Below are 13,102 nucleotides of genomic sequence, written 5' to 3'. Positions count from 1 at the left end.
ACCACCCACCCCCCGCCATATCACACCAACCCCAACCAGCCCACCATTCACTGCACCACCAGTTATGACGGTTAGGAGGATTACACTCAAAGGCAATTACTTAAAGTGCTGATTACCTGCAGAAAATTGTAACAAGTAATGCTGCTGGAATTGTTCATTTCCGTCACGCTCTCACAAAAGCATTCAGTTAAACATGGTTTATTTTAATCTACATATTCTCCAAGATATGAAAAATTCCACAGTTTAGATGCCACAGTTATACTGAGCAATGCAATAACTCTGAAGCATCATAAGCATCTGTGATGTGATTACTGCATATTTACAGTAACTGCAACAGATTACAGATGTCATCTTTTTTGGAATCAGATTATTGTAATTCCATTACATATAATCAAATACTCCTCCTCCATCCTGCTGAGCTCACAGAAAGCAGCATCCCTGACAGTCCTCATGTAGATGCAGGTCTACGCGGGCAGTGAAGGAGAAATATGGCCGGCCTCTGGTGAGCAAGGCGCGTATAGCTGAGTGGCCATCCATCACGACCCTGCGGCGGAGAACCGTACACGCTCCGTCCGCTCGGGCCCCATGTCTCATCGGAAGGAGAGGGGGATTTGGAAGAGACAGGACAGTAAGAGAGAGGGCTCATGAACATACTCCCTCAGGATGGGGGGTGGGCAGTGCGACATGTAAAATCCTCCAACACAGGGTTGGAGAAAAAAAAATGTCTGGCCTCTTAGATTGATGGACTAAGCTTCTGCGCTTGTAGTGTTTTTTCCGCAAGCACAATACACACGGGGGTGTATGGCTATGATTACTTGTAGTCAAGCCGCGGCTGGGAGTGGATGGTGGCTAGAGTCTAAATATTAGGATTAATGACCACGCTGGTCAGTCTAGTGAAACATCATTCATACTTCTATTGCGTTCCAATGCCATGCAGGCAAACAATGGCAATAAAGACAACATCTAGGGGTCTGAAAAATATAAACTGTGTTTGTTTTTCTCCCTTCTGATCAAATATAATGCTGTACGCTGTGAGGAGAGGATAAATAAACAATAAGTGGGATTACTTCAGCTCCGCTATAAGTGAAGTGAAGCAAAAATCGATATGTAAAATAATGAGGGCTTTCAAAACCTATGTTCGGCTGGCTATGCTAATGTAGTCAGATGGTAATGTGCGCCATGATACATCAAATTTCCACCCACTGGACAGAGCAGGTTAAATGTCTGTTCTCCCCCTCGCCTATAACCACTGCTCTCTCTTCTATGAGATCAACTGATGGCGGTGATTATTATTATATATGCAGTTGGTCTGGCTAAAGAAGAGGACAACAGAGAAGTGAAGCAAGGACATGAAGGAGACACCAGGGTGGGCGGTGCTCTAACCAGGTCGCATGTGCCTCTACACAATAACTTTCTTTCATAATCAAAAATGTACCAGTGCCGTTGCCTGATGATTTCCCTGAGGACCCTGCGTGGTACAGTCACCAGGCGACAAGACGGTGCTAACTTGCATGCCAATGAAAAGGTCTCCTGATACACTTCACAGGGGCAGCACAGGGGTGAGTGAAAACCCTACTGACATTGCTTCAGAAAAACTGCACCCAGGTCTATTTATGTTCACAAGAGGGCTCTTAGCTTGAGATAAACAACAGCATTGGTTTATACATGGAGCCAGAGGTAAGTGGAATCATCTGTCCTGGTTTTTTATTAAACTGTGACTCTAACACTATAACACAGTGGTGCACATGCTAAATGCGACAAAAGAGTAAAAGAGTGTATTGTGCGTCTGAGCTGAATATGAGCTGAATATTGAATAATAATAATAATAATTTCCTCATGTCATGAGAGCCCTGCCCCAAGTACATGTGGAGGAAAGGGTGAAGTCTGGAATGATGAAAAAGAAAGCTGCATATGTGTGATGATGGGGCTTTCTGTATTATTCAGTATATTTTGCATGGCATGTACCCTGTCCTGTCCGATGACAGTCATTTTAGCCAGCAGCAAATACACGTGGTGCAGCCCATTGCTAACAGTGCACTTTTTCTGCCGCCCTTGCCACGATGCATCTTTAGTGTCCCGTAACTGAAAACTGTAGCTCTGTCATTCTCCAGCCCTGCCACTTCAGAGGCATCCGCGTCTCACACACCGAGCTGCGGTAATCTCTCAATGTTGATCCGGTCACATCGCAAAGGGAAATATGTTAAAGTGCACAGTGAAACCTGCACAAGAGGGCTGAAAGGTGATGCTCAAAGGAGGCACGGTGCTCATTTTGTTCTTCTTCTTCTACATACTGCATCTCTGTGTGGATCAAACACACCTATGCCTGCCTACGTAAGCCCCTGTGAATCTTGTCTGGTAAGTTGTGGCAGCCACATACTGTAGAGGAAGCTTCAGAAGACCGTTATTGATTTCAAACAAATCTGTCCGGACATCTTGTCTTTCTGGTTCGGTATACCTTTCCACAGCTAATGAGCAGCCGTCTTCGTTCGCTGCCAAGTGAGACATTCTTTTTCGTGTGTCAGGAAACACTGGCGATTCATTACCAGGGAGGAGAGATGGAGGAGGAAAAAAAAAAAAAAGAGTGTGATGGTTAAGCCTGAGCTTTAAGACAGACAACTATGTCCCCTAATCCCTTCTGAGCAGCCGTAAGCCTTCCGTTATCGCTCGTTAGAATTGTGCATCCCTTAAACACATTAACTTAGGCCCTAATGCAGGCCCCTTTTGTATGACACAGCAGCTGCTCATAGCAGCCAGTCAGTGGGCTAAGAGGTAAGAAACATGCTAATTGCTGTCAAACTCATTTAATTGGGTAACAATTGTTACAAGAGTGTGTTTTTTTTTAATGGATGCTGAGTGTCAGCACATTTTACAGCAATCAGCGTTCTCCTGGCAAGCTCTTGAGACAATCGCAATTCCATGCTTTCCCTCAAACATGTGTCAGAGAGGGGATCTGATGATAAAACCAGACATGAACACACACATTGACAACCACTCAATCAAGTATGTAGTCACACGGTTGTACATTCACATCGCTCTCTTTCTTTCTGCCACTCATAGCGGATTGGTCCTCTAGTTTTCAGAATACAGGTGAAAACAAGAGGAAGAGCCTTGTTTTTCTCAAGGGTCTTGTGGGACCATGATCAGAGCTTCATCCTTAATCCTCTCCTCTGCACCCTACAGTAAATCTCCAGCCACAGTGTCCACCACAAGTCGCCCAGTATCCTCTCAGTCTAGCTGCCAGCAATGACTCCTTTAGCTGCATCAAACCATAATGAAACTAGAGACCATCTTGTGATGGGATCAAACCTGTCTACATTCTTACATGAGTACTCAATACTCATGGGTCGGACTACACCCATCTTTGATTTCGGCTTTCATTTTGTTCTCAACTATACACCTGTAAAGTTTTGTAACTGTATCCTGCACAGTTGCGATGATGTGTGACAAAAGTTGTCCACAAACAGACCGACGAATGAAAACCTGCAACAGTACGTGTCTCCAGGACCACATTTTGTTATGATGACACACGGACTCACAAGGTAAAACAATATCTGCCCTGCTGTCGTGGCTGGTAACAAGGTACATACTCAAGTCAACAGGACACACAAAGGTTAAGAAATTAAACAGGGTCAGGCAGCACTGAAATTTAATTTTTAAGTCCAATTTCTGAGATATTCTGTGATTTTTTCTGAAGCATTAAAACAACACATCAGGCAGGTTTTATTCTGAAATGGACTGTGATGAAGGGAGAAAGAATAACAGTCCACTACTTGATCCCTAAACAGTGCTCTACGTGCTGTTGGTATTACCTCGAAATAATGTGCAAATAGCCGTGTTACATAGTTACCATCCGCCATGGCTTCACAAACAAAGCGCAAACATAATTTTATTTCAGTGTTTTTCTTCCATTTCCATTTGCTGTGATTCAGCGCACATGGATAAATAAAGCCTGATGCTGCCTGTGATCTCCAGCTGTGCTAAGGGTTGCACTGACAAAGGAGAAGCACAACGACTGGGCGACCACCACAACAGAGCCGGGCTTGTTGTGCAATCTGACTGCAGAACGGCTAAGATACTTGGTGTTTGCTGAGACAGCAGATGACTTGCCTTGCTCTCTCGGCCGCTTGCTCAACCAAGGCAGGATAGACTTAATTGCCTCATTAGCAAAAGGGCCAGTGAGGAGTTGGCCTCTTCCACATTGTTCAATGTCAAGAGTGCAACCGAGAAGAAAGGTTAATAGAGTAAACAGCATCTCCCTCTCCTAAATGGAAAAATGTTTGTTTTCTGGTATGATGGGTCAGTGGCCAAAAGCTTCATTTCACTCCACAGTGACTGTATCATGCGTTTTATTTCATCTTTTTCATCTTATCTGTGCATTTCATATTCTAACCTTCATTATTTCTAATTTCAGAGTGTAACTCCACTTGCTGTTGCTGTGGGGTAACTCCCAAAGCTGTCTTTTTTTAAGCTTGGACCCGTCTAGAGAGCAGAGTCATCATGCCAACTTTAATTATTTTAAGAGCTTGAATTTGCAAACTCTGCTATTTCCTCCTCCACAGCTCTTTGGACCCCAGACAGGCAAATCAAGCCAAATGCTAACACTCTTGATTTCCCTCTTGAAGAAAGACACACAAAATAAAACTTATGTCTGCTGCTGAGAGAAAATGTGAGGTCCAAAAAAGCCTCATGTTTAATAATTCTGAGAGAGACGTCAAGCTCTGGGTGTGTCACAGTTTTCACTCACTGCTGCACCGCTCACACACTGAAGAACATCACTATCCTCAACTAGCAACCACAATAAGACAGTTTTTTTTTTTTTAAAGTGTGACAGTGTGGACAACAATGCCAAACCATGACAGGCATCTTGAATGCAGTCCTAAGGCCCCGTCTGTCTCTCGACAAGAGATGCGGTGCTGTTTAAGTTGGGTCTGACAAGCTGCGTGATGGGCCAGGCTAAACAAGCGTGTGCTAAACAGAAACAGAGAGGATGTCAAAAACAAATGCAGGAAACATGCCGTTATGATTGTAAAGTTGTTGGCATCAATTTGCTAGTCTCTGAGGTACACTCCATTACTGCAGTCAGTTTACACAATCACATGAGCACCACTTGCCTACAGCTGCAGAGAGCACGTGTATATGAGTGTTTAAGCGGCAGTAACAAGCACAAGCACACTCCACCTTCACTTTATGTCCAAGCAGAGCTGGCGCTACCTTCATGATCATGAAGGAAATGAGTCCTACCAAGGGGAAAAAAAGACAATATCAAAGTGTTGCATCCACACTGTAGGTTTCCTCCGGCGGTGGCTGCTACCACCCTCACTGCAGGGCAGTTTCTGACAGTGGATACATTAAAAAAAAAATGTACAGCTTCACATCTGCATGGGCAGCATAGCGTAAAGGCTCCGTTCCATCAACAACTCAAGTCTAACGAGTTGGAAAAAACCAAGGTGGTGGTGCCATCTGTTCCGAACCTCTTTGCTGGGAAAGGGGAAAAGAGGTGGGAGGACAAGAGGGGAAAAAAAGCTTTTTTTCAGCTCTGGTGATATATATTGTACTTACACCCACAGTCTGAGCTGCTGAACAAGAAACTTTATCTCTGTGGAAACAAACTTCTCAACCTTTTAGCCTGATAAAGGGCTCATGTGCTCTTTAATATGAGATATTGAAAGGAGAGCTGTAGTACAATCAGTGGCATTACATACTTAATTTGTGGACAACTTAGCAATTGATCAGTTATATTAGGTTTGCAATGTTTTTCGCTGTGCTATGACAGACCAAATGGCTTGCATTGTGGTTGGATAATTAAACCATCCATCACACAACATCCACTGCAAGAGAGCAGCACTGGCAACCCAAGGCTGGACCTAACTTATTGCTTCTGACAGTTCCTACTGACATGAGGTAAGGTTCTGATGACCAAGGATTTCATCCCTATAAAGAATTAATTAGCAGAATTGCATATCTTGCAGAGGTTTAAAGGCCAAAGTTTTATTACAGTCAATAAACAGATTAAGCCTATAATTTAAAGTTACGGCATGATCTGAACTTTTTTCGTCTCCTTTTTTTCCCTTGCACTCAGTATAGATCTAAATTTGACAGATGGCTGAGTCCTGACTTTAGCTATCATGCACTAAGAGTGGAGGGGGGATCCTCCAGATGGTGTTCAGGTCTTGTGCAGGTAACCACTTTGTCTTCCAGCACTCTAATCAATGGCCACCAAATTCCCCTCCCTTCCAAACACCATCCATCTTTAGGTCTTTCCAGGCTGCTCGGTGACGACCAAAAGCGGCTGAAGATAAATGTCTGAAGGGCAGGAGGGCCTCTGCTGATTAAAGCCACTAACGCTTTAGGGAAGACTGGCAAGCAAAAGAGGAAATGGAGTGAGACAACGTGGCATGTGGGTTCAAAACACCTAATGGAGTGTCCTGCTTGCTGGGCTAATAGTCTGTTTCAAATTGAAAGGAACAGCAGGCGTCTAAATAGAGCGACGTGGAACATTTCCTCCTGTTCATTCAGTCAGCTCCCAATTGGAAAAGCGGGAGAGGAGGAAGAAGAGGAAAAAAAAAAAAAAAACCCAGCCAGGGTTGCCATTATGTGGTGTAAGGCAAGTTGCTATTATTTATCTGCAATTCATTCTGGAGATTGAATTACAGCTGAATGAAAGAGAAGTCAATATTTTGTACATCTGCATTGTACAGGAATAAATCAAATACGTGTACATTTCATAATTCTTTCTGTCTGCATGAACAATCTTTTGCTTTAAGGTTTACGGGGAGGACTCCCTGCGGTCACAGTTTTGCTGTGAACTGCATTCTCTTGCTGGTTCTCACTTCAGCAGCGTGATGCTGTTTGAATGTCCAAGTTGATATTTGGATATGATAATCAATAATCACAGTGTGAGATGAGGCACGGCACAGGTTGGAGTCTGACAAGTGCACCCCACGACCAATTAAAGTGCTAAGCAACTAGTAAGAGATGATCAATTATTGGCAGATGGTTTACAGGGGTTTTGACACTCTGTCACTCAATGAAAATGTCAAGCTCAGCACACAACTTGAACCTGCAGCCAGAACGCCGTGGCGTCCAATCAAAGGTCCACTCTGCTGAGTAAAGAGAATGATTTCACATCATCTTGACTTGACGTGCAATCAGCGCGATCAGGCCTTGCTGAACCTCGCTCATGTTGACAGGCTTCCAGGTGACAGGGGAAACCTTTAAGCACACACACAGGCTCGACCTCTACTGTAACACAACCAATGTCGCTCCTGTGCTGCTTGGCTCTGTGTCAGTGTTTCATCAATAGTTTGCTTCTTCCTCCTTTGTGTCACTCATGTAAGCACTATGCTAAGCTCCTTGGAAGTGAACGACACCTCAGCAATGGGGATTTGGCTTTTTGAGCTGTTTATTTTCCAGCACAGTTGCGTTGAGCAGCTGCACACAAAACAGAGACATACCTGGTTTCAGAGACAGAGAACATAGATCAAAAGCATGTTCTGCTTAGAGAAGACAAGGATGCCAGCTTTATTCTGCGCTGCCAGTTTCCAGTAAGGCAGAAAGCACTTGAAAGCACCACAACAGGGCTCTGAGATGATAGTATCTCAACCCCCACCACTGATAAACAAATCATTTTAAATGGTGTTTTAGCAAGATGTATGAATTTTGATCACCTTTGCTCTTGCACCCGAAGAGCACTCGGTTGGTGATAGATGGAGTCGTATATCCAGCAAATGTCAATAGCCGCAAAGAATTAATATCAGGACAGACCTTCAGTGGGGTGAATCAATGGGAGACAATTCCACGCGCCAACTCGCCGACAGCATCTGCTGTTTATCTCACCGTTTTGTTCACTCTTTGATCTCCTCACTGCTTACATAAAACAATGATAGACCTTGATTAAAATATTTATGCTCACGAGGAACAAATCACTTCACATTTTCGTAGAAAATAGCTGTAATTGTGCTTGCTTCATTGACTTTCATGGTTATTCTCTACTGCAAACAAGGCAGAAATCCTCCCTTTGGAGGAAATGGCCGTGGCTGTAGAGATTACAGGGAACTGGAGGCCAATGTAACCTGTTAGTGTCAGAACTACACAAGGTGGTAGAGGACTACCTGTTTTAGTTTTGGAATAGCTGATTGTAATGTGCTAAATCTGCTGTCTTGTTATTTCATGCATTGTCTTATCTCATTTGCGTTTTCTTTGGACTCCTGGGACATGGTCGTATAAAACACACATTCCTGATGCAATAATGCAAAGCCAACGAATCCTGTTGTTAATGATGTGGTAAACTGAATGCATTTCTGCTAGGGCCAGTTAGTGGGCGATTAAGACGCAGCAGGATCAAGTGATTCAAGGGAGAAGGGTTATGTTGGAAGGTGAGTGCTAGTGTCACTGCTGTCTCGTGGTCACACAATAATACATTTCCATCCATAATTAGCCTTCTATCTATCAAAATCAATGTAAATATAAAGAGATTGCAACTACCAGTCATTTTCCCTCTCAAGTAATCTCTTGTTTATTGTTTTCATTTATCAATTCATATTTTCCTGGGGCCCAAGGTGACACCTTGCCTATAGCCTGTTTTGTCAGTCCAGTCACACCCCAAGACATTAACCCTACATATAAAACAGAAACTAAGGGCAACAAATCCTCACATTTGAGAGTGTGGAAACAGGGAATGATCAGCATTTCTGCTTTGAACTCTGTCTACTACGAATTATATTCATACACTATTCATTTGTATCATCAACTAAAATCTGTAAGAAAACTTAATTACTGCCTGCATAACGTTTTTTTTATTTTTATTTTCAAGAGAGGATATGCTACACATTTACGGCATGGAGCTTGTTGGTCGGTGGTCAGAACATTTCCTTGTTACTTGAAGTTAACGTGGCGTCTTGTCACTGTTGACTTTTTCAATATTTAAGCAAGACAATCATCCTTTTCTAAACCTTAACCAACTGCTAACTAAACATATGGTTCTTATTGCATTTTAGTTCGAGTGGATTTTGTATTGCAAGAGTGGATGTTCGAGGAAAACAAATGTGACAAATATGTTGTCAGTGAACATTCTGCTGGTATGTCCTATGTCAACATCTTTCTAGTACCAGATTTCTCTATTAAATTGTATGTGTGGCTACAATTTAGAATTATAAAACATAATTTATTGGAGACAGGATTGCTGCTTGATAAATGTCTTTCCCAAATTGATAGGTTTTTAAAATATCAGGAACACCTTCATAACAATGGAAATGTGTTCCTTTGATTTGTTCCTCATCTCAGTTTGATCTCACATGGGTCTGAGTTCTGATCAATAAAAATGATCTTATGCTTCCTGAATTGTACAAAACAGCAGGCAGCTGTCACATGCATGTGTTAGTTTATCTGCTCCAAATGTCTGTGTCTTTGATTGCTTGTGTACTGTACAGCAGTACAGCACACGGGTGTGGTGTACTGTCATGTGTGGACTGCGCATGTGGCTCCAGTTAATGTGAATGTGAGCCTCTGCAGAACATCTGTCAAAGATTAGCAGTAAAGTGAAATAGGCAGTTCCTGTTCATACGTTCCAAAATAATCTGGCAGTAATTTTCCCGGTGAAGGATGAAAAGGGGGAGGGTTTATAGGTCAGAAACACTGCACAAACCCAGCTCTGTCGAGGCATGTGTCTTACTGTTTCCTTATCTGTTTCACAAGACGTAAGTGACAAAAGGTTCATACAGAATAACATGTGGATAGCTTGGAAATTATGGGTGTGGCAGAAACACACCAAGGGGATGACGAACAGTCAGACAAAGAAATACTGTAGAAACAACGGATGAATTCAGCAAAGGCCACGTCTATTCCACCACTGTGGCCTTTATTTCTTATTTCTTTTACTCTGGATGTCTCGGGCTGCTATAAAAACACAGCCGACCTCGACCCTCCACTCATAGGAACAAAAGCACTTACTCTACAAAGCAGGTACACTTTTACCTACAAACACTCTCGTTTCAAACATGGCAACCAGCTTGCTGCGACAGGATAGAAAGACCTTCTGACTAAAAGCACCACAATCAATGAAACATGAAGAATCCCTCAGGTACAGAAGGAGGACGGATTGTTATTCAGGGAAGCACGCTGTCATTCAGAGGCCGCACACATCAAGGGGAAAGTGCTTGGAAGGCAAATCAGTGTTTGTTAATGATATGGGTCAATTGTTTTGAGGACGGCTGGACCTCTTTACTCATCTGCAGGCCTCTTCAGTCAACCTTGGTCGAGGTTTTGTATTCCACAGAGCTCTGCCCTTGCTGATCCATTCAGATTTGCCACTTTTGCTTTGAGTAATACAATCCTCCCTTGATGGAAATCTGTTTACACTTTGTTCTGCATGTCAAATAGCTGACATTGTAGGTGGAAGGGAAGTTATTTCACTATCTGGAGCAATGCACAGTTAGCTATTTGCTATTTTCCCTCAACAGCTGCCGCTATACTGTACTGTGTACTACAGCTTGAATGCAATATCTACTGGATATTGATTCCTGAGTACATACTGTATGTTTATTGTGATGCTTTGCATTGTCCCTTTGCTCCGTCTGTGTGAGAACATTTTGTTGCTATGTCTGCATCGCATTCATCAAACAAACCTTTTGTAAATTAATAATATTCACCAACTGAGATGAGACTGAAAGTCATTTTAAAGTTTATGCTTCTACAATGTGAGATGAAGGTTGACTTCAATACACTGCACAAGCCTCCACACCTAACTGACAAATTCTTTACATATCCTGCAAATTCGTATTCCCGCAAAGCAGATCTGCCAAATTCATCACATGCTCTCAAAAAACAAATATTTTCAAAGCTGAGAATAAACACGGGGGATGCCACATGATAACGCTGAAGAATAATGTGAGTCAAAGGGAGATCAAAACAAAACCTTAATGTATGGTAACTAGACGTCAAATATCGAAATGTCTCTGGGTTTGAAGGAATGTCAGAAGTCTGTGCCTGGGTGTGTGTGGGAGTGTGATTCAGGCGCAAACACATCAAGATGTCACTTCATAACCTCTGGCTCAGGAGGCTCCTGTCATCTTCACATTTCAGAGATCCTCTGCCTACCCCGGCAGACATGCTAAATATAGAATGGGGACAGAATTTCTGTTTGGAGCCACTGCTCTCTTTATCTACATCTAACACTAGCATGCGTGTATAGACGCTGCCATCTTCTCACTGTTACTCACAGTATACAGCAAAAGCATGCATGTAAACAAACATGCATCAACACACACACACACACACTAGTGTTAAGACTCCATGGGATAATTTAATTCCCATGATCACTCACGTCGCATTGTCCTTACAGACTGATGCTCAGGCGAACATAAGACTCCCCCAAGTGTGGGTGCAGGGTTTGGGCTCTCGCAGAGAGAAGCTGCTCATTCTTTCCAATTACATTTCTGTCAAGTGACTTACACTGTGTTATTACTTCTTGGATAGTCATTTTCAAATTCTCTCATTCAGAATCATTTAATCCTGGCGCGAGGACAGATAAGCAATCCATCACCAGTCTCCTTTACCTGGCTGGATCTACCACTGCACCACGAGTTATTTTATTTGACCTTGTTCTGTTTCTTACTTTGAATCGGCAGGGTTACCGAAGGGAGCTACAGAAGTCCCGGTGGCAATTAATTGTGCTACTTATCTGTAATGTGAACAGTGGATATTACATCTCCAACACATATTAAATTAAGGATGTCTCATGACTTGCGAAGCCAAAACCAAATAAAAAGGAAATGAGCCCCTATTAATGACTATTGATTCTTTTATAATAAAACAGCCACTTCCTCTCTTTACTTGGCCTCGGTGTTGATCTTGAATTAATACAGGCTATAACTTCGGGAAAATGTCCTTCAGTCTGGCACAGCAGAGCAGCCTAGCCTGAAAAGCTACATATATTCCTTGCTCTTTTGGCTGACTGGCAGATATTTTGTTCCCGCATGAGAGATCCATGACCCAGGTTGCAACTGTGCTGGACATCCAGCCTAATATCATTTTTCAGCCGCATGAATTGTTTTATACAGTCATATCTTGTGACATGACAGAGGAAGGAGAAAATGCCTCACCATGGCAACAACAACTCATTTAATAGTCTTGGCATAGCCTGATGGTTAATTTAAGAAAAGTGTATCATTATTATTTTTATTAGGGAATAAAGTGCTATTGTATCGTTTAATGTGTTAAGTTTACGCCTTCCCATTGCTGGATCCACTGTGCCAGCTAGGAACTGCTTGTGTTTTTATTATCATCATCAACATCATTATCATCATCATCATCATCATCATCATCAGTAAGGCACTGGTATCTGGCTTGAAGAAGACTGATGAAGTAAATCAAAAAAAATGTCTTGGTATGCAGTGTCCAATGCAGAGTCAGCTCCTTTAGTTAAACCAAGGATCAGTGACCATCACCACTGAGCACATACTCTGGATTCACTGGCAGACCAGTGTAACCCCTAACACGTCAGCATGTTTGAAGGTCCACAGAATATGTCAATTTTTCCATTTTCTATGCTGCTTATCTTATTCGGGGTCACAGGGGAACTGGAGCTTTTCCCAGAATGCTTTGGGCAAAGGGCAGGGTGCTCCCCTGAGAGGTCACCACAGTATGGAAGTAACGGAATAATGGGGAGCTGAAGATAACAACCTCTTTAGGCATTTACAAGCCCACAGCACAAGCCACATCAAGCAGAAGCAAATAACATCAGTTGTATGTCTAAACGAATCAAATGAGAAGTTAAACACAAATGCTGGTGTCTTGATTTTTCTCTACACTGCAACATGAACAGCAAGCAGACGAGAGCACGACTTTTGGACTCAAACCAGAACAGTCAAGCTGCATTATTCCTCATATGACCACTCTAAACCACTCTGACTTCAACTCAGGGGTCTCTTGTTTTCCCCCAGTTATAGCCAACGAGGAGTTTTCTGTTTCCCCCTCCCTCCGTTTTACTGCAGATGATGAGTGTGAAACCTCTTACTGGAAGTCATTTTTACACACAGTCTCACAGTAACTTCCAGTCAGCGGAGTCACAGTGGTATTAACCAATCCTCCATTTAGCTCCGTACCT

General features: G+C 42.7%; 1 protein-coding gene across 1 annotated transcript in view; it reads right to left on the bottom strand.

Moving 5' to 3' along the window:
* Positions 1 to 13,102, bottom strand: part of clmpb (CXADR like membrane protein b) — a 67,142-nt gene that overhangs the window by 52,670 nt on the left and 1,370 nt on the right. The gene's annotated exons all lie outside the window — the stretch shown is intronic.

This window comes from Seriola lalandi, unplaced genomic scaffold (assembly GCF_002814215.2).
Source record: "Seriola lalandi dorsalis isolate HSWRI2012SDOR001 ecotype SW California unplaced genomic scaffold, Sedor1 jcf7180002054417, whole genome shotgun sequence".
Lineage (NCBI taxonomy): Eukaryota > Metazoa > Chordata > Actinopteri > Carangiformes > Carangidae > Seriola > Seriola lalandi.
The sequence above is the reverse complement of the archived record's forward strand: the minus strand, read 5'-3'. Positions and strand labels throughout refer to the sequence as shown.